General features: G+C 43.5%; 1 long non-coding RNA gene across 2 annotated transcripts in view; it reads left to right on the forward strand.

The window, feature by feature from the left end:
* Window positions 1-24,529, forward strand: part of LOC144826417 (uncharacterized) — a 905,759-nt gene that overhangs the window by 531,293 nt on the left and 349,937 nt on the right. The window lies entirely within an intron of this gene.

Raw genomic sequence — 24,529 nt, forward strand, 5'->3', positions numbered from 1 at the left:
ATAGATAGATAGATAGATAGATACCCCCAATGCTATAATCTGGACCTACAGACCACTATACCCACACCAATTGCCCAGGCAAAAAGATCTATCTAACCTCACTTAGATAAACATCGAACAGCAAAGACGCCATAATCCAAATGCACCTGTTGATCACTGCATTGTTTTCTACATAGCAGGCACTCTGCCGCCAAACACTCCCTGCAGCTTTCAGACACTAGTTAGCACTTTAACATAGATATCCTGAAAGACACTTGGCTCAATGAACAATCATAACACAACCTTGATCTTCTCCTCCCCCCACATGACTCCATTTCATGATATGACCTTGAATACAGACACAGTGGTGACAGACAGTGGTGGTGGAACAGCAGTAATTCACAGAAACTCTCTAAGCTGCAGACTTATTTCAACAGATCACTTCTACTCCTTCCAATGTCTGTCCCTAGGAATCTCTGTCCCTAAGGCACCTAATTTCAAAATTAATTTCCTTTACCACCCTCCAGATGAAATCGGTACATTTGGTGAAGAATTATTGGAAATGATGTCATCCCAAATGATCATCTCTGAGATCACCATATTCCTAGGGGATTTTTTTAATCTTCAGTGGGGTGAAGATAACAACACAACTGTAAAGCTGTGATCTTTTTCCTCAATGATAAAAACCTCTTCCAACCTTGCTAGAAGGTCACCCACCTCAAAGGCTTTAATCTCAAAGGTCTCACTTACAACTGTTAGCAATACAATTCCAGTATATTGCTCCAACCACTTTCAAATTCCTTTCAACCTTTCATTAATCCTCCACAAAATCCTATATGAATTTGAGAGGGAGAAGACATGTTTTCTTGACACGAACAAAGTGTGCATTAATGCTCTAGCCAGTGTGTCTTGCGTTAATCTCATTATCCCCACTCCAATCACAACGTCAATGGCATGACAGAAGAATACAATAAGTGCATGGAAAACATAATTAATGAGCATGACCCACTAAAAGGAAAGAGGAGCCATTCCAAACCCTGACGCCCCTAGTTCTCAATATTATTATTATTATTATTATTTTTTTTTGGAAGACCTTTATTTGCATCATTAGGATAAACATGTTCGGGCCTACAACCAATCCGGCCGGCCACAAGTCAAAGACGAGCAAAGAAATCAAAATAAGCAACACAAGGCCAGTTGGCAGGCAAGCAAACATAATTAAACAATGCTAAAAATGGGAGAAGCGGCAATAACGGCCCAATATCAGGATCAATGAGGTCCATTTTATGATAAGGGGACAAGGCTCTTGACTGACTCACAAACAAGGGATAACCCAGAAACAGGAATACACCCATGCTGAAACATAAGGAAGGGGGGGGGGGTTGGGGGGGGGGGGGGAGGATGTAAGGGCACGAGTCGATCGCAGCACAAAATAAACGTAAAATATAGTGGAGAAGCATACAAGTGCTACCAAGATCTTATGTCCCCCACCCAATAACACGCTAACAGAGACAAGGGGAACGGATAAACTTATACGAACCGAACCCACTTCTAACAATACGAGCCTGGGAAAAAGGGGGGGGGGGGAAAGGGGAGGGGAGGGGAAAGGGGATAGGGAAGGGGAAGGGGGGAAAATTAGGGGGGGAAACAAAGGGGAGGAAACCAAAAAGGGGGGACAGAAAGGGGGGGGGAAAGGAAGGAGAAAGAGCAAAACAAAGAAATATAAAAGGAGAAACACAATCGTGCAAGATGGGCGCCACCCCGGGCCAGGCAACCCGCGGCTAATAGTACAGAAGAAAGTGGAGAGCAGGCGAAAAGAAGGGCATGGCAGTCGCGACGAAGCATCGAAACCGATAAAAGTGGCATAGCAACAGACCCCAACCCACTCATGCCCGAGAAGCGAGGACAGAAGCGGCACCACTATAAAGGAATAGAAAAGGGCCATAGAACCAAAGAAAACATCTGAAAGACCCCACCCACCCGTCCCACCCCGCACCCCTGCAGAAGGCTACGGCCTACCCTCCAAACAGCGTGCCTGTCGCCCTAATCCGAAACCCGAAATATAGTGAAAAAAGAAAGTAGAGAAAGAAGACAAAAAGAGGAGGAGAGGAAATACAAAACAAAATAAACGTGAGGGAGGAGCCAGAGGATATGAGCAAATACATTCGGCCGCGACCCTCCCCCGACCAACGAATGAATAAGCATCAAATCAACACTACATCTTCACATACAGCAAAAATCACAGGGAGGGGGAGGAGGAAGAGATTGTAACGATTCACCGTATCAGGGAGTACATACATCAGTGCAACGGGCAGGTAAACCAGCAAACTATCATGTCGTACAACTCACCCCAAACCCTTCCTAACCACGAAACCAACCCAATAAAGGAGGATATGGAGCGGACCACCCAGCACAAAATAATCGTAATGTTGTCAAGAGTCACGGCAGTGATATAAATCAGGGAGAGCCTTCGTACGGAGGGAATGCAAAAAGTCCATAAAGCAAGTCAATTGTAGTAGCAACGACAGGGCAAGCAAAGGCAAGCCGGAGTCCAGATGCGCAATTCGACAATACAAAGGTACCCCTCCAGGACAAAAGTTCGAATCCAACGAAGCGGGATCAAACAGCGGCCCACCATAAGTCCCAGGTACCCGGGAAGGAGTAGATCTCCGCGGCGTGTGGAAGTCCTCGAAATCCAGGCGGTGAGGAGGCAGAGGGTCAAAAGTCACCGGCCCATCAGTCGGCCGAAGAATAACAACAGCAACTCCTGGCGCAGCCGAAGGGGGCGAAACAATGGCGGCATCAGGACGATAGGGGTGCATGGAAGAGCGGCGGCCCAAAATGGCGGCGAGCCGCATGGGGTCGGCAGAGGCACCGGGGGCCAAGATAGCGTACAATGACATCAAGGCGTCCAGGACATCTCCGCGCGTGGGCGCTCAATTACACACCCAGGCCTCCGCACAGTCCAGCCGGTAAGGAGCGCCGATGCAGAGCGGAGCATCCCCCGCGTTGTCGGTAGCCATCTTGTGAGTTTCGCCGCCCCACACTCCACCGTGGGCCCCCAAACAGTTCCCAAATGGAGGACTTTACAGACCTCCGGAGGCTCCCAACAACGGCCTCACCGGCACAGGATGGGCGAGCGCCCGATGGGGGGGGGGGGTCCCCTCCGAACAGTGGCAGGCCCCACAGGCGAGAGCCAGGCACGGGGTTCAGGGCCGCCGGACAGGACAAAGGCGAAGGGACCCCTTCAGACGGTCAGCCCCCAACACTTCTCGTCCCCCTCCAGCCGCACGGCCCAGTCGTCGGGGCCGGTTCAGGATCTCCGGGGCACACGCATAACGGGTCCCACCAGTGGCTCACTTTCGCGGCCGGGGCCGGCAATCTCGTCTCCGCCGGTCGGGTCCGCAGGCGAGGTCCCTGTCTCGGGTGCCCAGAGGCCTCAATCTCACCGAGGGCACAGCTGTGGACCCACAGCACACAGGAACCTCCGGACCAGACGGTGAGTAAGAGTGGATCTTTAAATTTCAAATTCTGTATTGAAGTATCGTAGCAGCGCAGGATATATTGCAGGATAGTCGAGGTTAGCCGGAGGGCCGACGGAGCTGAGCTAAAACGCAGCCATTCCGTCCTCGAGCTAGGCTCCTCCTCTAGTTCTCAATATTTAAGCTGAAAGAAAACAACTGAGACTTCTCCAGAAAATGCGGAGACAAACACACTCGCAATCTAATCACTTTAAACTCAGGGTTGGTAGAAGAAATTCTAAATTGAATACAGTTAGAGCAGAAACCTCCCATATGAAATCTCTTCCAGATGCCCCTAAAAATTGCCCAAAGCATCTGTTTAATAGTTTTACATACACAAAGAACCATTCTGCCATCCTCATGGCCCCTGTGCCAGAAACCAATTGTGTTGAATTGGTGAACTTCTTCGCAGAGAAAGTAAAATCTGTTGAACCATCTCTTCCTCCAACATTTTTCATCTTGGTTGACCACCAGTTCACCCATAAAGCCCAATGGACTTGGTCACCCATTGATTCAATTTTTGTAACAGAGTTAGCAGTAGCCTAATCAAAGTCAAACAGTCTAACCACCTGTCAGATGGTCTGCCTGGTTCTGTTACCAATGACAAGGGAAAGCTACTGTTCCATTACTAGACTTCCCTTCAAATGACCCAATGAAGCAAGATAATGTCGTCGAAGATTGGTGAGGTTTCTCGCTTCATGAAGAAACCCTCAGCTGACAAGTGATCTGAACAACTTCCTCCCTGTGTCTACACTTGCATTCCTAGGAAAGGTACTTGAAAGCTGGATTATCTCACACCTGTCACTCCATATGCAGGAAAATAACTTTTTCAGCACATTTTGATTCAGATTCAGATCTCCTTCCTTCAAACTGTTGATGACTCCCTCTGCCTCGTCACTGCAGGCAATTCTTGTTTGCTTTGTCTGTTGAACCTTTTGACGCCCTACAAAACAGTCAACTTTCTGATTAACAGTTTCAAAGATCAGATGGGCATCGATGGTGCAGTCCTGGGCTGGTTCACCTTCTACCTGTCAATCAATCGCACATTGAGACAATAGGTACCTCTATCTACAGCAAATTCTACCTAGAACAAGGAGATTTACAGGGTTCGATCTTATATCCAACCCTGTTCAATCTATATATTGAACCTTTGGGAGAGATGCTGAGAAGCCCCCAAATGGTGTCCTCTTATTCGCCAACACCCTCGACATAGCGCAGAAATTGAAGGTAATCTACCACTTAAATTTTATCTCTACAAAACGAGTTCTTCCTGATTTCACTGAAGAAATCAAATCTTCCCATCCAGGAATGTTAGAATCATGTTCTCCCTTGAACTGCCAACCTGCCATTTCTATAGGGCCACATCTCTGGTATGATTTCTAAATGACTGTGTAAACCTTCAGGAACAAATTTTTACCATGGCCAGGAATGCTCATTACCAGCTACGACTACTATGGTGCATTAGGCAATTCAATCCAGAGCAGGATCTAAAGCACTTCATCCAAGAACTGGTCCTATCCAGATAGGATTATGGGAACTCACTCCTCTCCCGAGATTTCATTTTACCTCCCTGAGAACAGTACTTCATGTACCACTCACTTTGTTACACCTAGCAGGAAATTCAACCAGATCACCTGTGACCTACATGCCCTATAATGGCTTCCCACTGAAGTAAGAGCTCAATTTAAGTGGGTGTGCATGACTCATAAAGCTCTTCACAGCTCTAATGTCTCCTATCTGATTGGATAGCTGCAACCCACGAGGAATGTTGAATCCCTTCTAATCTAGAGCCCCTGACTTTCAAGCACAATTGCTATATGAATCAGGCCTTCTCTGGCAGTTCCACAAGGATTAAGAACTCACTCCCATAAGACTCATGCACTACAATGAATCATATCATATTCAAAGCGAGCTCTATATCCTCTTATTTCAGAAAATATCTATTTTAACGTAACCTGTGTCCTCAGTGATTTATCCAGCCTGTTTGCGTGAAGCCATTTTCTCTGTTCTTTTGAATTTGAACTCTTATTGATATAGAATGACCGTTTACATCTATGATTAACTGCTCTCTTATAAACGCTCTAATGCCCTTGGGCCAGTAAACAAGTTAAGAGAGATAAAACATTAAATTAAAAAAACACCAGGAGAGAGGTTTACCTAAAGGAGCCCACAATGGAACCGTTTATTGTTCCCTTATTGTCTCACGAGTTGAGGTGAAACTAAAGCGGCCATTTTGCATTGGGAAGAAAATGAAGTTCAGCAATGGGATTTTGATTGCCAATTTAAATACATTTAATGACAATTCCATTTATGTATGCTGAAAAGACATGTTAGTCTTTTAATAACCCAGCTGTGCTTCTCTCACCTCACTAGAGGCCTGGTGTGTTTGATGTTAATCTTTTAATAACCCAGCCGTGCTTCTCTCACCTCACTAGAGGCCTGAAGTGTTTCATGTTCATCTTTTAATAACCCAGCTGTGCTTCTCTCACCACCTCACCAGAGGCCGGGTGTGTTTGATGTTGTGGCTGCAGACGCAGCTCACAGACTCCTTTGCCTGGCTTCATTTCAATGCAGAATGGGTGGTTAACAGGCTCGATGCCCCAATCAACATTACTGGCATTTCAATAATCAATGACTACCATGTGGGGTGATCCTAGAGGTGACTGGCTCTGCCAAGAACATTAATGCCAATAGGAGGCTGACCAACTTCGACATTCTGTTTGCTGGCTTGTGGCCGACCTAGAACAACACTACTGGGTATGGGCTCCCAACAGCACAGCTTGCCACAAGCTAATAATAAACAATAGAAAATGCCAGTGCTGCTATTTAATTAGCTGCCCTATTTTTGGCTAAACATAAGAAATCAAACAAATGTTTAATTCGATCTGGAAGTATCGTTTTTTATTTAATTATATTTCAATCATTTATTCGATTTTTTTGTTTGGAAAATTAAATTTGACACACTTCAATTTTTTAAGACCTTATGTACAACAAAACAACAAATGACGGATTCGAATGTATATTTACACTTTAGAAAGTTAAACACAACATATCAACATGATTCCATTCACACAATCAGTCAAACCACTTTCACACCACAATATATACACATTATGTACAAACAAGAAAACATGTGAATTATTTCCAAATTGTAATCAGGTGGATTACAATAAAGCCAACAGCATTTATGTTTTTACAAAACACCTCTTGATATTTTCACAGTTAGTGATTCTGTTTAGGCTTATAGAGTCTACGCGTTTCGAACTCATATGATTAATGAGTTCTCATCAGGACGTTAGTCTCTCAATCAATTCGAGACCCAGGGGGGTGTCAAAGTGTCCAAAGGAAAGGACAACCACTTAAATTGTGGTTTGCCGGGTCCCACGTCAAGATACGAGGTCCGGGAGAAGATTCCTATGTTCTTGGGTGCTTGAGTCGGGGTGGCAACATGGAGTCTGGTCCGCGCCGTACGTTCTCCGTAGGGCGCGCCGAGGTGGAGCAGTTTTCTCGTATCTTGACGTGGGACCCGGCAAACCACAATTTAAGTGGTTGTCCTTTCCTTTGGACACTTTGACACCCCCCTAGGTCTCGAATTGATTGAGAGACTAACGTCCTGATGAGAACTCATTAATCATATGAGTTCGAAACGCGTAGACTCTATAAGCCTAAACAGAATCACTAACTGTGAAAATATCAAGAGGTGTTTTGTAAAAACATAAATGCTGTTGGCTTTATTGTAATCCACCTGATTACAATTTGGAAATAATTCACATGTTTTCTTGTTTGTACATAATGTGTATATATTGTGGTGTGAAAGTGGTTTGACTGATTGTGTGAATGGAATCATGTTGATATGTTGTGTTTAACTTTCTAAAGTGTAAATATACATTCGAATCCGTCATTTGTTGTTTTGTTGTACATAAGGTCTTAAAAAATTGAAGTGTGTCAAATTTAATTTTCCAAACAAAAAAATCGAATAAATGATTGAAATATAATTAAATAAAAAACGATACTTCCAGATCGAATTAAACATTTGTTTGATTTCTTATGTTTAGCCAAAAATAGGGCAGCTAATTAAATAGCAGCACTGGCATTTTCTATTGTTTATTATTGGCTTGTGGCCGAAGCAAAACAGGAATGACAGTGGAACAGAGCAATGGCTGCTGGAGGCTGACCCAAAGCCCCTTTATGTATATATTCAATTTATATTAATATGGATTATTTGCATGTATTGCACACTTTCTGGCAAACAGCTGTAGCTGTCAGGCCAGACTTAACTACTGATGCGAACCTTCGCACTTCCTGTGACGGGCATAACTCATTCGATGTGTCCCATTAGACGCATCTCCATTACAGAGTATGCACATGACTGTTTCGAAGCCCCGTTCTGATCTGTACCTTTTAAAGTGCGAGTGTATTTTTGCAAGGGAGTAGGAATAAATAGTGTATGTCAAGCATATCACCTTTGAAAACAGTGATTGTTCCAGTGTGTTGGAGATGTATAGCACAACTTGTGACCTTTAACTTGTTTACTAATGTGAAACTTAGACCTGCGATATAAGTACCATCAAGCATCTATGCTCTTCCTGATATACAGTTATGTATATCAGTTATGTTACAAAAATGGCAATGAATTTTGAATATATCATGGCCAAGCTTTGACGAGTCACTAGAGTATTTGTGAATAGATTGCATTGTACTGAATAGATATTTTAACAGCATCAGATTTTTAGCATAGAGATTGCTAGTTGTTGCCTCTTTAAAATGTAGGTTTCTAAACACATGGGGAGAGTGGGGGTCAGGATGTGCTGTCTTATTATCTTTACAAACAGCATTGTAGAATCATTTTTTATACTAGTCATAAATTGACTTTTTTCAGTTCTTAATTGTGTTTCTATCTTTTCATTTTATAGTTATTGAAATTCAATTTATAAACTATGTAATCATGTAAAAGTTGTTAATATCTGCTGATGTTGTCTTGCTTTCAGTTTTTTCCTTCAATGTCAATAGGAAGTCTGTGGTTGGAATTATTTCTACTTCAGTTCTCGAAGTCCATTTTCTTTCCATCAGCAAATCCTGTTTAGGTTTCGTGTATTTATCTGCTAGTTGGCTGTTTTGGTTTGTTGTGGTTTTTCACCACATGAATGCTATTCACTTCCCTTTCGGAATTTTTGTTTTTTCAGAGTGACGAAACCTAAACACGCTCTCAAAGTGCATGCTGTCCCTGAGCATTACTTAATTGAATTTCTGCTGTTATAGATTTCTTTGCTAAAAAAAAAAAGAAAAAAGAAAAACAATAACAATAACATGAGTCTCACGGTATGACCTCAATCTGCGGTCAATCGAATTATAGAATTGTGCTTCTTTGCTTCTGATGACAGCAACTACTCCGCTGTCTCCTGACATTCATTACCCTTGGACTGTATGCGGACCCTTAAACATTTAGGTGCCCCCTAAGGGCAGGGGGTCAGCCTGCACCACATGGTCCGCAATGTCCTGCCTATTGCTCCTTTCCATCACGGTTCCACACCACTCACTCTGGAACGTAAATCCTGGAGGTTGTGCTTCGACCTCTCCTCTCCTCAGAATTCAGCCCCACTTCACCTCTCGTAGCACGCCATGTGTATGTGAAACGCACACAATCACTCTTGAGTCTCTGGGCTGCAGACCCTAACTGGCGTTTTTCGCATTGGGAGGGTCCTGTCTCTGGCAGGGTCACCATGAGCAGCGCTGCCATTCAAGGTTCTGGGGTGGTGGGCGAGGGGTCTGTGGTTGCCTGGCTGAGAGAGTCCAGCACATATAGGATGACTCTTCAAAATTAAAAAAAACGCGTATTTCTTTATGCTGTGATCTTTGCAACACCTTTCAGTTAATATACTAAATTATACCAATACATTGAGTGGCGATTGTTAGAAGTGACAGATACTAATTATGAACTTAGAGACATTCATGCCCCCATCGCCGTTGCCCTGGCGATGTTGCCATTAGTGAATCAAGGGGAACGCCAGCAGTCTTTTGCTCCCTTTAGCTGAGCTAGGGTGTTACTATAGATGCAGTAACATTATAGACTTTTGTTTTGATGCAGTGCACAATCTGAACTATTCTATTTAAAGGTTCCCTCATGTGATGAAAAGGAGGCACTGTGGATAAAAAGTAATTGCCTAGGATCACGCGTTACGATCAAGTGGAAGCGAGGATTGATGCAAGCTTTCTTGGTTTAATGTGCAATTCAGCAACTACATGGCTGTTTCATTCTCTCCCGCTTAGGATCAAAGCGTAATGATTTGTGTTGAATTTTTTGAGGTGCTAAACCAGTGCACTGTATTGACATCCAGGAGATGAATTTTCATAATGATTAGTGATAGTAGTGTTTGGGGAGGGAGATATTTTAATGCAAAAGTTAAAATGAAAGCCAGAGCACCCACCCTTGGGCAGTCCATTTGAGACTGTTTGCTCCACATAGTTAAAAATCGTTATACTTTATCATCCATTCTTGAATTATTTCATCCAGCCACTCATCACCATACACCAATTCATTAAGTTGTGCAACCCTATGTCCAATCTCCTTTCATCCATTCAATGATTGGGCATGGTTTTATAATGAAAAATGTGTTGCACCCTAAGTGCAATTCCTTTAGAAAAATTCTTGAAGGAGAAGAAGGCCCTCAAAACTGCCTTACAGTGGTATTTCGCATCATGTAGTGCGAGGTCAGGTCTGATAGACACTTCCAGGGTTGCTTTGGGTTCTCACTCTGGCCTTGCTTGGCTGTGAAATAAAAGATGTTTATTGTTGCCCAACTGTCCTCCTTTTATCAACTTCAGAAGAATGAAAGGTTGAGTGCAGCCATTAGGATTAGTACCTGAGAACATGTGGCTAAACAGATTTCTGGTGTGGATGCATTAGTTCACTGAGTAGGTGTGGGCAGAGTTCACAGAGTCCTACTCCGCGGAATTCTGAGTCGCAAAAAACTCAGCCATGCTACACGGGGTTCTGCTTTCTGGCGGAATTCACCACCGCACCTGTTTGTGTTGCGTTATGAATGGGGAGTGCGTCCGCGTTCTCTAAAATCACACGTGAACGGCACTATGTGGTCCTAAAGTGTGCTCACGTTCTAAATCTCGCACGAAAAGCACCATGCGGTCTACATGGGCACGGCCATCTCATTTTTCTGCTCTCTGGTATGGTGCTGGCCCTGCATTTTAAATCTGTCTTTAATCTTTGTAATCCTCTTACTTTATTACTTTTCTACCCCAAATTTTTTTTTTGAAAATAATGTGTGTCTTTGTGTTTGTGTATGTTACATTTTTGTGTACTATTTTTGTGTTTTTGTGACTTTTTGACTTTGTTTTTTCCCCTTCTTGTCTTCTTTCTTTCTTCTTTACTTTGCCTTCCTTTTCCTTCTTAGGTATTATTTCCACACTTAGCGCCATGGCAGAGTAGTGACTTCCGTGCGGGCGACACCGCCGACCAGATGTGCAGCCCCGGGCAAACCTTGGAGGGGATGAGGTGGCAGCACCAGTTTTTTTTGTGCAGCACTAACTCCCCTCCATGCTGGCAGCAGGCCCTGTAGCGGGTAAACCCTTTGGGAGTGTCGGTAGTGCTGAGGGTTGGTGCGGCAGTTCGTGCGGCGCATCAGCCATGTTCAGCACACTGCCCAGCAGCTGAAGCACCATTGGGTGCACATTCTGGACCGCGGACAGGACCTGCTTGACCTGCTAGGCGTCGAGATTCGGGGGCTCAGTTAGTATTATTTATTTGTTGTGTTTGTGTTCGAAAATGCAAAAAGAAAAATTCTGAAAAGCATGCTGCTCACACTCAGAGGTAAGTTATGTTTAGTTTATGTTGGCATGTTATCGTGTGATCCAGTTTCTAGTTTCTGTTTGGCAGCTGCCACTTCCTAATCGCACTCATCAGACGCTCGCTTTTGCTGATTAATTAAGAAGCCATTGCAGACTGTTCTCCTGTCACTGTACTGAATCACTGAGTAGTGCGTTCTCGCTGTGTTTTTGTTAATGTAGCTCGTATAGTTCCAGGTTGTTTAATTGAATTCACAGTGATGATGTAAAGTATGCATCTATGCATTGGAAAAAAAGGGAGACTGAGCAGGCTCATAATTGGGTGTTGAGAAATGGAAATGGATAGAATCAGAGATCATTCACTGCAATACATTAGTTCCAAATGTAGTTTTTGTTAAGGAGATTTGGAATATTAGTTTAACGACAGTCTATAGTCTCGAGTCGAAGCTAGTAGTACTATAGGTGTTCTGTTTTGGCGACTGCATTTGCTTTTCATAAAACATTTTGTGGAGATTAACAGAATCACTAATCTATTTCTATTTATCTTCTTAATTTCTTTCATCAGCACCCAAGGGCAAGAAGAGGGACGATTTGGTGGGTCTAGGATAAGCTGGTCAGCTGGTGCAGAGGGCTCTTTGATCCCAGTAAGTCCTTTTATGATATTTGTTGACTTCTTGGGGTAGAATCTCGGGGTATGTAAATGTTGATGCTGTCTATCTTGAAGATTCAGATAGCAGGCTCAAGTAAACTAGTATTTTAAATTAAAAACACCATGTATGTTTGTTGAGAATGCTTTCCTTTTTCCTGCTAATGCCTAGCTCTAGCATAGTTCAGTTCATTTAGGGGGTGGCAATGGTCATCATCATGGACCACATCCCCCCCCCAATGTAGTGTGCTCTAAATTAGTTAATTTATTTTTACAGTATATAAGCAGTTTCCCATGGCAGTGCAGCAAGGCTGAAAAAAAAAGTATCATGTCCCACTCCCATTACATTTGCCAACCGACTCCATATGTCTTTTAGTGACCATTATTCCACGCCTGGCTTGACTAACTTTCTGAACCAATCAATCAAATGCCCGAATGATATTTGTAAGATACTGACGTGCTAACAGAGCTGTAGTGCTGCACTGCTGTTGTATTTGGGGTGCTGTAAAAACACGGGTTAGCCCAAGAAGTCGCTGGGACCTGGGTGAATATTTGGTACAACAAACAGTGTGGTCCCAGATACTAGAACAAATAAACCTTAACTATATAACTTGAGTAGATACAAGAAATTTATAACAACATTGTTTTTATTCACAACGTGTACCTTAAAAATCATTCATAAAATAAATACATAGTACATCACATTTAATGCCCCTAAAAGAACAAGGAAGGGTAGTGATAGGATGGTGAAGGTATTGAGTGGAAAATAGAAAATGTAACAGTGGTCACTGAGACCTTAGTAAACCAAAAATTGATCAATTAACACATCAGAAATTACAATTCATTGGTTGATTCACAAAAACACACATGCCTCAAAATAAATAAAATCACAAATGATAAATCAGGGAAGAGGCTGAGAAGGAGAGGAAGTGTCGACGTTTCGACCCAAGCAAATGCAGGCGTGGTTGGGACCTTGCTAGAGGGTCTTCATCAGGACAGGAGACCCAGAAGGGGGCTTTGAATCTGGTGTGGAGTACTCGGTCGGGAATTAGATGGTTAACCTCGTAGAGATCACGATCCTGACATATAAGGGATGCTGTTTATTTCATCAACTTCGGTGATGGAAAGTCCACAGGAATACAGCCTCATACAGCCTGCGTGGAATGTCAGGGTCAGGTAACCGCACGTGTTAGTAAAGATCTGTATGTAAACGAATGACAACCCAAATGAAGGGGGGTCCGATTCGGTCACTGCATTCAGCAAATGCCGTCGAGTTTAATCAAGAGATTTTCTGAAGTGTTGTGGTGTCGTTTTCACAAACATCAAACAGAGATCTGTTAGAAACGGTATCCCGGGTCTACTCAAGGGTGCAACAATGCTCGATTGTATTTGGGGTTGCATATCTGGGATCGAAATTTTGTGTAATGTTATATCCTAGCCACACAAAGCATTGGTGATGCCGGCTCCAATGTTAATTATTTTACTTATCTAATTAGGGAGCAGTGGCGGCTGTTGACATTTGAAAGTGGTGAGCGTAAAACAATGATCGTACTGCACTGCAGCGAGCGAGCATAGCGAACGAGCCCGAACCACCTACGGGGTTTTTGTGGGAGTTCTCACCCCGAGAACATTTTGAAAAAAGAGTGGGCAAATGGTGCATTTTCAATCACATTTGTGAGGTCTACTCGCCTTGTAAAGTCCACCGGGTAGGAACATTTTGCCAGGGATTAAGTTGGTTCCCAGTCTCGCCCAGTATAAAGTAATACATTTGTGACATCTACCCTACAAAAGGGATCTTTCGTAGATGGAAAATTCCAGTCACTCCTTTCCGTGGTACTGACTGGAGGTGGGAATATACTTTTGTTTAGACATGGCTTAGTGCGAGCCCTGGCAGGGTTTATCAGGTGAGCCAAGGCCCTTTCAGGCACACATTGGAGCACTGTCACCAGGGTGAGCTCACCCACAAATCCACATGGACAAAGAAGAACAAAGCCACAATGAGGAGGGACACATACTGGGGGAGGAGGGTGACTCACCTGGACCAGGCCTGGCTCCTGAAAGGATTTCAGTCCCCGGTGCTCTGTAGGGACTGTAGAACAATATCGGACATGTTGTCGCACTGAATCAATGGCTTCCTAGGAGCCGCCTTCTTACATAGGAGTGATGTGTGCTAGCCTGCTTCTGCCTGGACTTGAGTGCTGTCTGAGACTGCGGAAACATGTGTTTTATGTGTTTTCCATGGGCTACCTCGTATACAGCAGTAGACAACCTCTGTCTCAACCAGCAGCATGAAATGAAGTGGACACAGGTTCAGAGCACCCAGACACCCTCTATTCTGCCATTGTCCAACTTCTGTCATTCACACATAGCACCCCATCTTTATGGGACTACAAGCGCCACTATCAACCAGTCAAAAGTGGGCAAAAGATAGCCATGATTTGATGAGGACATGAGATGCAGTGACTCTGTCTTACGCAGTTTTCCATGTGACATTCTCTGACAGATTGTAGGAACCCCTGTATTTTACAGCTCACCAGTACCCCCACAGACTAACAGTGTGCCCCCCTGCGGGATAATGCTTATGTCTGAACCTGCAGTGTGCATGTGTTATCACACTGTATGCAGTGCAATACCAGGTGTCTGTGTGTGTCCTGCATTGTAGTAAAACCTGAACATTAATAAATAATTAGACACAACCTATTGAACCTGAGCATTTACATAACGAATCCATTTAGCGCTTAACTGAATTTCAGCGCTGTGGCCTGCGAGAGGCACGAGAGAAGCCCAAGAGTGATTAACAGACGCCCAATAAATTGCACAAAGAGATGGAGGCAGCAAGCCAGAGTCAAACACGTGTGCACCAGATTTCAGAAGGATTTAATCTGCACATACCCACTGTGTGCTTGTCGAGTTATAGATGGTGCGAACAGAAAACGAGCTATTGGTTCCTCACTCTCTCTGACATGTTAGGAGTTACCAATCCCCACCAGGCTGCTTCCCCAAATCTGGCTTGAAGCAGACTGTGACTTGGCGCATTAATAAACGAGTACCACATATTAATCGCTGAAGCTGCAAAGAGCGTGGGGGTCCACGCACCTATTGCAAATGGTTCTGTTACATGCAGGGGCGAACCTGGTGACTCTATCTTTCATCTTTCTTAAGTAAGAGAAGCGACTGCTACTTAGTAATAAAAAACATATTTAAAGAATGCCCATCCTATAAGTGCTTGTGAAATTAGCTGCTTGATCAGATATTTGGGCTAGAAAAACATGTATTTCTGTAAAACAAACTTGGTTCTTATTATTTATTTATTTTTGAGTTCAGAAATTTTATTAAAGTAGGTTCAAACAAAATAAGCACAATAAATCAATAAAGATGTTACATAAGATCAAGCAATAATACAATAGCAAAAATCATAAGACTGGGTAAAAGTAGGAGTTAGAAAGAAAAAGAAAAGGGGAAAATATTTTTTTTTTTAAAAAGCTGACTTTAGGCAGTAGACTGTGAGCATGACTGAAACATCTGAAAATGTATACCCATAAACCATTTAGGAAGTCGAAAACTGTAATATGAAATAAACAATTTGTAAAATACACAAGTAGAATATGAAATATGAAACATATGAAGCAATGTGGAATAATGAAGAGGCATTTATGGAGGTTTAGGGACTTCTTGCTGTCGGGGAGATAGGGGCAAAGAGCGACTTATTTCTTATATCTGCTGCTGAGAGCACATGTTAGAATCCTGACAAGGCTGTCTCAGTACTTCATCTTTTCAACATAGGTAAAATGAGCTCTAGGTCATAATATTGGGGATGATTTTCATTGGCTTGGATGTTAGGCAGCTTCGTAATTGCAGAGGGTCAGTGGTGTTACTCAGTCTATTTCATGCGCTGCCCTGGATGTCTCAGTCCAGCACACATAACAGGAGTTATTTGAAAGGGTTCATAGAAAACATTCCTTGTAAATAGTTACAACATTTCTGGTTTTCTTATATGAACACAGTCTCCAAGCACACCATATCCCACTTCTCTCTGTCCCCTCACTTTCCCCTTAAAGATCACTTTGGCTATCGTCACTGTAGTGCCGTCTGGATTTCCATCATAAGACCCTTGCTAGGGTCCCCAACTGTCTGCACACTGCAGTGTGAATAGACACAGCCAGGCTTGTTGTGGAGGAGAATACAGTAGGTACAACAGCTGTCGGGATAAATGCCGAAGAGGCCGACTACTGCCTCTGGACCATGTGTGAGGTGCAGGCCTTTGTAAACACCATAAATCAAAACAAACCTAGCTTAGGAGTGACCCCAACTCAGGGGCGACACCTCAGCCAGTCCTGGATTTTTAGCCATGGTAACATTGAATGCTGGGATTTCTGATCCCCTATCTGCAATGTTAACAGCATAATAACTACAGTTCCCAGGATACAATATGCTTTTGACTAAAAAAGCTCGGCCTGACTGAAGGTGTTAGACGATATAAGAAATGGAGGGCGGTCGAAGAAAGGTGTGAGGTACAATCCAGGCTAGATCGTTTCAGCTCCCCAGAGCTGGAGGTGGGCTACTCAATAAATCTTCAGACCCCTGCACTTTTTAAAAATAAATTAAACACTGCTGCACTTAAGTCCTTCATGCAACTTCTTTAAATTATTTTAAATAATGTTTTATAGTAGTAACAGCAGAACAAACCTCAAGTTGCCCAATTTCCTGACTCCCGCAGTTGTACAATCTGGTTAGCACTATGGCATGCCTCCATTAACAAGATTTTAGTCAGCAAGCCTCCGACTACTTTTCTCGATTCCGGGCGCTCCACTACTTCTTTTACTCCCTCCTCCCCCAGCACAGCCACTCAGCCAGATACTAGAGTCTACTTCTCGTGGACTTGCACTTCAGAGGTAATTAGCAGTTCAGCTGCACTAATTCCCAATCCACTGGCTCCAACACAATCACTGCATGTGCCGGGTCCCGCTACGCACACTCACCTCTGTGTTTGTCAAGTGCCAGGGCGGCCCTGCCAAACATAACAAAAATTACTAAATGCTTCTTCAGGTTAACCTGCCATCTCTTATCGACGCACCAATGTAAGGCTGAACTATATATGAGCGGCTTTCTTAGATAAATACAAATACTTTAAATAAAATAACACCTGTGCTCTGTTTTCAGGGAAGTCAGACATGACGTGTGCGGCTAATGGAGCGCACGCTCCTGCAGCTGAAAAAACAATCAGGTGGTAAAAAGTACAACATGTCTTTTTGGGTAATAAGTGGGCTCTCTGGTTGCCATAAGGTCCACAAAGAAGCCCTCTTGACATCTATGACAGGGCCTCTAATTGGTGAAGGGATGAAGGGACTGCAGGAGTATGGATATATCATAACAATCGAACCAGACATGCCTAGACCTAGGTTCGAGTGTTGGGCATACCTGGCAGGCTTGAGGGTGGTGTGGAAAGACAGCCCTGGTTCGAAGAAAACGATTCTCGTCCTGCTTGGCGTAACGTGCTAAAGGGGCTCCAGGTGTCCTGAGGGTGTGAGGTGACCAGCTGCTCTGTCCCACGTTTCCCTGCAGCTCTCAGGAAAGCCACCCACAGGCAGTCTCCCTCCCCTCTGCCAATCATAATGCTGCCATGGCAGCATTGTGATTGGTGCGGTGCAGGAGCACAGCGCCCCAGCCGGGGGCCTAGTGGTAGGCCCTTTTCTTTATGTAGGCTGCATGCAACCTACATAGAGAAAAGGGAGAGTGCACATGACTGCTTTGGTCGGCCAGAGGCCGACCAAAGCAGTCAGGGCCCACAACAGTGGGCAAACCACTCCCCCCTGCCCTTGAGCAGGACCGCCTACCTACCCGCCCACAACCAGGCACTTCTGCTTTCTCGCAGTGCGAGAAGCAGAAACATAAAAATGTAGCTTTGCCATTTTATGTTTCTGCATCTCGCACTGTGAGAAAGCAGTGGGGTGACGCCCCCGCGCCCCTATGGAGGAGACGCTACTGTTAGGCAGGCAGTTTCAGATTGGAAAACAATTTTTAAAATTGTGAAATCCTTCACGCATCCGAAAATACTCAAACACGAGATCCCTTTATCACTAACCTTTTGTGATCAAATCGTGAACTTCTTTTAGCAGAAAGTCCAAGATTTCCAAAAGATTTCAAGCAAACCCCCACCCACTCAGGGCACTGAGACATGTGAACAAGACAGATCTGCTCTCAAATTCTTTAAGGAAGTCAGTCTGGAACAGTCACACCTAGCTATTCTCATATGCAAATCAGGCTCCCCTTTCGACCCCTGTCCTCCAAAGGTACTGCAGCCTATTATTGACATCATTAACCCAATCATCAATAAGATAATAAACTCATCACTTACACAAGCAGAAGTTCCATTAACTTGGAAAATAGCAGCTGTTAAACGCCTCCAAAAAAGCAATTATCTGACCTTACGATCCTCTTGAACCTTCGTCCTATTTCCTTCTACCCTGCCTCAGTAAAATTACTGAAAAATTTGTGAATTCCAAACTGACCGTCTTCCTGGAAGAAGCTAATATCCTACATTCAAGTCAATCAGGATTTAGGCCCATGCACTCCACAGAATCAGCTCTTCCACACACACCACTAAAGTTCTAAAATTTGCCTTGGACAGGGGAAAAATGCAGTGCTGTTTCTGTTGGATCTATCGGCCAAATTTGTCGCGGTCTCCCAAGGCATCTTGGGAGACTGGCTCAAATCATGTGGCATTTCCCATATGGTCCTTGCTTGGCTGAAATCCTCTCTAACTAATAGAAAACAAATAGTCACCCTCAGCCACTACCAATCAGCTGAGAAACCCTTGACCTTGGGAGTGCCACAGGGCTCTGTCTTAACCCCATTATTCAACATCTACATGGCCCCATTGCTAAAACTGATATCATCATTTAACATCGAGACTCTCTCTTATGCAAATGACCCTCAGTTAATTCTAATACTAGACAAGTACTCCACCAATGCAGAAGAGAATTTCCAACGCTGCCTCACTGCTGTAACTCACTGGATGCAATCCAACCATCTGAAATGCAACAGCCAAATAACCCAGATCACGTTGCTTGGCAAATCCAATACTTTTTCACCATATAGGTGGTGGCCAAATGATATTCCCTCCACCAAACACAGTGAATTCATTGAGGAATTTGGGAGTTAAATTTTACACCACACTATCCTTCCATCAGCAAGCTCTCTCTGTAGCCGGCACATGCTTCCATTTAATAAAGTCTCTTAAAACGTTTTTTGATCTGCTACCGGGTGCGGCTTGAAGAGCAGTTGCAGTAGCTCTGATCACGTCTAGACCAGACTCCTGCAACAGCATATATGCAGATGCCAATAAGGCAGTCTTAAAGAGACTACAAATAGTTCACATGCAGCAGCTCATCTGGTTTTAAAACTACCTCGAGGGTCCTCAGCCTCAGCAGCTTTAAAATGATAACATTGACTGCCTGTACAGAAAAGAATTCTCTTTAAGATCCTGATGATCACGTACATAGCTTTCAGGTCATCAGGGCCTAGGTACCTTAGAGCCAGAATAAAACCATATGTAACACAGCGCCTTTTAAGATCCTCATCAGCAAATCTCCTTGCACCACCCAGCTTCAATCTGGTTTCCAGAGGGGGGAAATCAATGGCCAGTCTAGGTATTAAAGCCTGGAACTCTCTACCCAGCCATCTCAGGCTCTCTCAGACAGAATCTAGTTTCAAGAAATCCCTGAAAACTTGGATCTTTGAGCCCCAGACAACTTAGTGTTCTCACTCATCTGATTTGGAAGAACATACCACTGCTTGCTCTCCTGTCTCAGGTCTGCCATAGCGTCATGATGCTCCTCTGAGTGATAGCTGCGCTGTATAAATGCATTCATTCATTCAGTGTCGCTGCAGGAGGAGACAGTGATGGGTTAGTTGGAGGGGGGAAGTAGCAGCAAGGACAGACACTGGTAAGTCACATAATTTATTGCAATTACTATGCTCACTAGCTATTGCCATGGCATCGCTCATCATCATCAAAAAGGACAGTGAAGTAAACCCCCTCTCCCCTGCGCCCCAGCATTACCAGCCACACCAGTGATTGAGTTATTATTATGGCTTCTATCTGCAATGCAGCGAAATCTCACATAATGAGCCTTGAGGGCTTGAGGGAAACATGAATGAATAGAAGGTAACTTAAAAGAAAGGAAATGGTATATGAGTGAAAGGGTGGGTGGGTGAAAAGGTGCAAGGTGTGTGGGAGAAATGGATGGTTTGAAGAAAAGGTTTCTATAGAAGGGGGGGATAACGTATTGGAAAGTTTGGTGAAAGACTTGATGGGAGAAAGTAAAGCCTAATCATGATGGCTATGGGTGAATTAGAATGAATGGCTGAATTAATAATTGGATTGTTTGAATGAATGAGCAAGGCAGCTCTTCTTCTCATGAGGAACATGTTGCTGCGCACCTACTCTCCTTACTTGGTTTTTGTAGGGTTATCGCTATCATTCAAAGCTATGGTTCTAAGTGGGAGTTATTTATTTATTTTTATTCTTTGTTCTACTCCCTAGACTCGCTGTATTTGTTAAATGAGCCAGATCTTTCCTACCTATCAGTCATCATCTCCCTCCCCGCCCATGGCAATTTTACCAACTATGACCGAAGTGCAGTATGGGTCAATCAATTTGTGACTGCAGTGTTGACTGTGTAATGTGCATCTGCTTAAGTTAATGCAAGTCACAGAACAATGGGGTAATCCAAAATTAACCCAAAGGACCTGGGTTACTTGTGATACAGACAAAAAATGGTGCGATCAGAAACAGCAACAAGAGGCATAGGAGAACTAAATATATCAAAATATCTCCTACCACTATATAGAAAAGAAGAACAATCTTGTAGATTCAATCCACAGTTACGAGGTTAGGACAGCAGATAAAGTAGATTAAGACACATACACATAATTGCATTTCTGAAAGTTTAGTTACATCGATTATAAGTCAGTCTCAAACAACATTCTTATTCGTATCGAAAACTCTTAGCTCCACAAATGGATAAAGTGTTAAAGAAGAGTGCTCAGAGAAGGTACTCGTGTGGATAAGGAGTAGAAAAAGAAAAAAGGGGAGTTTCTTTAGACATTTTCACAAATTATATTATTGTACATGAAAGCCTGTCCGGTATATGATTTCTATATAACGTATCGCATCTGGAAGTGGTCCAGTTGTTAAGTTACTATCACCACTCTGTGAAAATGTTTAATGAAACCTTTTTTCCTTTTTCTACTTCTTATCCACACGAGCACCTTCTCTGAGCACTCTACTTTAACACTTTATCCATTTGTGGAGCTAAGAGTTTTTGATACAATGTGTAAATAAGAATGTTGTTTAAGACTGACTTAGTGATGTAACTAAACTTTCAGAAATGCAATTTTTGGTATGTGGCTTAATCTTCTGTTTTTAGAATCGTGTCTGCTTCCCTAACCTAGTAACTGGGGATTGAATCTAAAATACTGTTCTTCTTTTCTATATAGTCGTAAGGGATCTTTTGATATATATGCAGTTCTCCTATGCTTCTTGTTGCTCTTTCTGATCGGACCATTGTTTGTCTGCTTCAGTTAATGTAGCATTTACAATGTTTTCAATGCAATGTAAACCGAGCACACAAGGTGTATTGTCCCTGTGCCCACTAAGTCACCTCTTTATTTTTTCCCTAAGTTCTTCTGTCAAGGCCTACCAAATTGGAAAATCCATTCTTGCTATGTGCCACATTTAAAGCGATACCCATGTCAAGTAATTCCAGAATATATTTCATGGTTTCCCATAACAGATTTAATTTACATTTGTTCAGATTTTTCCATTGCGACTTGTACAGTGACTGAATAAGCCAAAGATGATGAATTGATGATCAGTGTAGTGGCCTCTCTATTATATATGAAAAAGATCCTACCCTACCTATCTAATCCCTCTACCCTACCCCCTGCAGTAGAAAAAATCAAGTTTCCTTTCCTTGGTTACAGGCCAGCAAATAATTTGTTAGAAATACATGGTGGCGGGTGAGGCCACAGAGTAAATTGCGAGTAAGTGCATGATTTGATGTCACGTTTGGCATATAGGATACACAGTGATGAATGTTCCCAATAAAATCTATATAGTCCGTTCCTATACCTGTAGTGCAGTCCATTAGATTCTTTTTCCTCAATGTCTACTTATGCCAGACATGACAATATTCTAATATCCGCATTTCATACATAAGGTGTGTGACTGACAAATGATCTTATTTATCATTCATCTGCCTCTTTGGAGACAGAGTAGAAAGAGAAATGCATTTGGGGAAGAGCAGGGCCATTGGAATTAAAAATAGATAATTGTCAACTGCAGCTGCCGACAGTAGCAAACTAGCAGAGACATTGGTTAGCAATGAGCATGGCTTCATTATTTTAGCACCACAAACAACTTGTACTCCATTTTAAGGGTGGGCAGACCTCGCAGAGTTATAATCCATGGAATTATGCAGAGTTACTTAAAAACTCAGTGAAATTCCGTGGAGTTACGCCCATTATGTAAAGATGCTCCCAATGTCCTGATTGTGGAGAGGTAATGGCGCCAAAGGTAACAGCATGTGAAATAACAAAAAATATTTCCTTGAGTGAGGGAGTCTCTGCCATCTGTATCAGCCCTCTAATGTGTCTGTGTTTACTATGTGCCGCTTTGCCATTTCTGAGTAACAACAAGTAGTGCACACTCTAGAAGCCACGCGTCACTGACACGCTTCCTCGTACTGATGCTGCCCTGCACTGTACCGCATCGCTTTCCAGTAGAATCACTGAAATGAACAACGTAATTTGTAGGCCTCATTCAACTGTATAGCCAATTTCATAATTTCATTTCGTCCCACAAGTCTCTACTCCATGAACTCTAACTCGACTCGAGACGCACAATACACTGATGTACACAGGCTGCACATATATACAGTTCGCTCCCACAGGGCCTGGACTCACCTTTCGTGTCAGCGGCGGCACGTGCCATATGGGCCAGCCCATAATCAGCAAATCATTCACCACTAGGAGCCGTTGTGCTGCTAAAACTGCGCCACAACATGTGCTGCTAAGGATCTCTTCGACATTGCCAACCATGCTGCCTGTGTATGTGTGGTCACTTTCGGCATCTTTTTTTAGCCCTCCAGGCTGCTGGTGCTCCTACTGCCACTCTGTGGAACAGCGCGAGCTCATATGGCCAGAACGTCCTCACCCAAAACCACTGACCCAGTTCACAGCGGCACCTGGTGCCCTGCCTTCCAGATACACAGCAGGTCACGCTTCAGTGCAGCATCCTGCCCAGCCTGATCCTGACTGCACAAGTTCTTATTGATTCTACTGCTGAAAAACGTCACTCCGCAGTGGAATGCAGAATTATTGTAAACTCTATGTTGCACACAAAGCGCGGAATTCCCAAATTCTACAAACTCCTTCAGCGGAGTGAATTTCTCCGGTCGGACTTACCTCATACAGTGCATAGTGCAGTATTCATCAAGGAGAAGTAATTTATTTCTCAACTCAAAGTGTCTGACCTTGTTTATAGCTACTTGAAAAGCCTTTAGAAGAAAAAAATAATCATTACAGTTGATTTAATCCTGTGATGTTATTCTCTGCATGTTAATACTTTTCTGCCACACAGTCAGTGTTTTTTTATGTTTGGCAACATGTGTGGGTAAAACATAAAATAGTCCTTGTGACTCTCTTAACCATAATCACATCAAAACAATTCCTTTGGCCCTAGGGGACCAGCAATGTACTGCTACTGTGCCACTGAATAATTGAAAACATTTGTTTGCACAGAGCATTACTTTAAATTTGTCTTTTTTGTTTTTCTCAATATAGCTGCTCCTGCTGGTCTAGCCAGACCACCCACCAGGCAGGAGATAGCGGCCCTTTTCTGGTGGCAGAGGCTGGAGAGTATCCAGCAGGAATACTGGTGGCTGTTGGTTCGGGAAGAAGGAGAGGAGGAAATAAATGCACAACAGCAGGGTCCCAGTGCAGCTGGTCACCCTCAGCCTCCAGGCTCCTGGCCATCCTATCGCCGGTACCGCCACCAGCCAACTGCTGCTACTCCCCACCAGAGTTGGCAACAGGCTATTGCTTTGCAGCATCCTGCAGCAGCTGGACACCCTCGAGGGATGGCTCACCTTGATGGAGCAGAGCCTCGGCCAGCTCCGGACTGACTTTCAGAATGCCCTGCCCTTTTTTAATTCTTTGTTTTGGTGGAATGGGTTTGTTGTTTGTTGGGGCTGGGTGGAGAGGGCCTAGAGGGAGTTGGGATTGGAGAGACTTTGAAGGAAATTTTGAGTTTTGGGACTTGGGTCAGTTTTGTTTGAGAGAGGGGTGGGCATGGTGTTTGTGTGGAGAGGGTGAGTTGCTTTATAAAAAAATATAGGGGGAATTTTTTTTTTCTAATCTAAAGTTATGCCTTAAGTAGTTTATTTTACTTTTACTTTGCACTGTTGCCTTCAAGTAGCTTTACATAGCATGTTTATGTGGTTGTAACTTAAGAGAGAGCGCAGCACTTAGTTATAGAGTATAGGCTTACACTTCTCTAACTATCTTGACCATTATGGGGAAT

The sequence above is a fragment of the Lissotriton helveticus genome, chromosome 3_2, assembly GCF_964261635.1.
Source record: "Lissotriton helveticus chromosome 3_2, aLisHel1.1, whole genome shotgun sequence".
Lineage (NCBI taxonomy): Eukaryota > Metazoa > Chordata > Amphibia > Caudata > Salamandridae > Lissotriton > Lissotriton helveticus.